At 41.9% G+C, this 814-nt stretch overlaps 1 non-coding gene across 1 annotated transcript; it reads left to right on the forward strand.

Moving 5' to 3' along the window:
* The first annotated feature begins 707 nt into the window (after positions 1–707).
* On the forward strand, positions 708–814 carry LOC112082473. Its single transcript, XR_002897147.1, has one exon. It is a non-coding gene; the product is annotated as a small nucleolar RNA R71 (small nucleolar RNA).

Consider the following 814-nt stretch of genomic DNA (forward strand, 5'->3'; position numbering starts at 1 on the left):
TTCACGTCTTTAGATGCCTTTTCGTTTGTCATAACGAGTTGTTGGATTGACTGTTCAAGTCTACCGATTTGTGAAGCTAGCTGGTTCGTCGTGACTCCCTGCTGTTGTACAAATTGATTATTAAAATTCGTACCTTGGTAGTTATATGGCTGTCGCGGTTGATATGGTACTATCCCTCCAAAGTTTCCGCCTTGAAACTTGTTTTGGAATGACTTTTGCTGAGGTGGATAGTACTGATCTTGAGGATTCTCCACATTTGGATTGCGGTAAGAGAGATTGTTGTAATTTGCATTCCGAAAGTTGTTGTTGAAGTTGTTGTTGGAGCGATTTTGGTATGGCACCAGTGCTCCTACATAGTTCACATCTTCTTCTTGAAATGCTTGATTTATGTGATCGATATCACTAGGTCCTTCATCTTCTGCGCCATTGTTGGTCTCACAGGCATGGATCGGGCGATTGTTACTCTTCAGAAGCTGGCTCACCATGTTCTTCAACTCGGTTATCTCCTTGTTGTCTGTTCCGGCTTGCTTCATCGATCGATCATATTCAGGACAATCATTGCTATTTGCTTGAGCCAAATTTTCGATGAGAGCTCTTCCTTGGGTTATCGTCTTTTGCCCAAAATCTCCATTGCTAGCTGTATCAAGTGAAAGTTTGTATTTTGGTTGCAACCTCGATAAAATGTGCTCAGCAGGCTTGATCCATGAAATCCATGATGAGGGCAATCACGTTCATACTCCTTAAAACGTTCCCAAGCTTCATAGAAAGATTCAGTTGACCCTTGTTGAAAGGTTGAGATCTTCGTTCTCAAACT

Source organism: Eutrema salsugineum, unplaced genomic scaffold (assembly GCF_000478725.1).
Source record: "Eutrema salsugineum unplaced genomic scaffold, Eutsalg1_0 scaffold_1, whole genome shotgun sequence".
NCBI classification, from domain to species: Eukaryota; Viridiplantae; Streptophyta; class Magnoliopsida; order Brassicales; family Brassicaceae; genus Eutrema; species Eutrema salsugineum.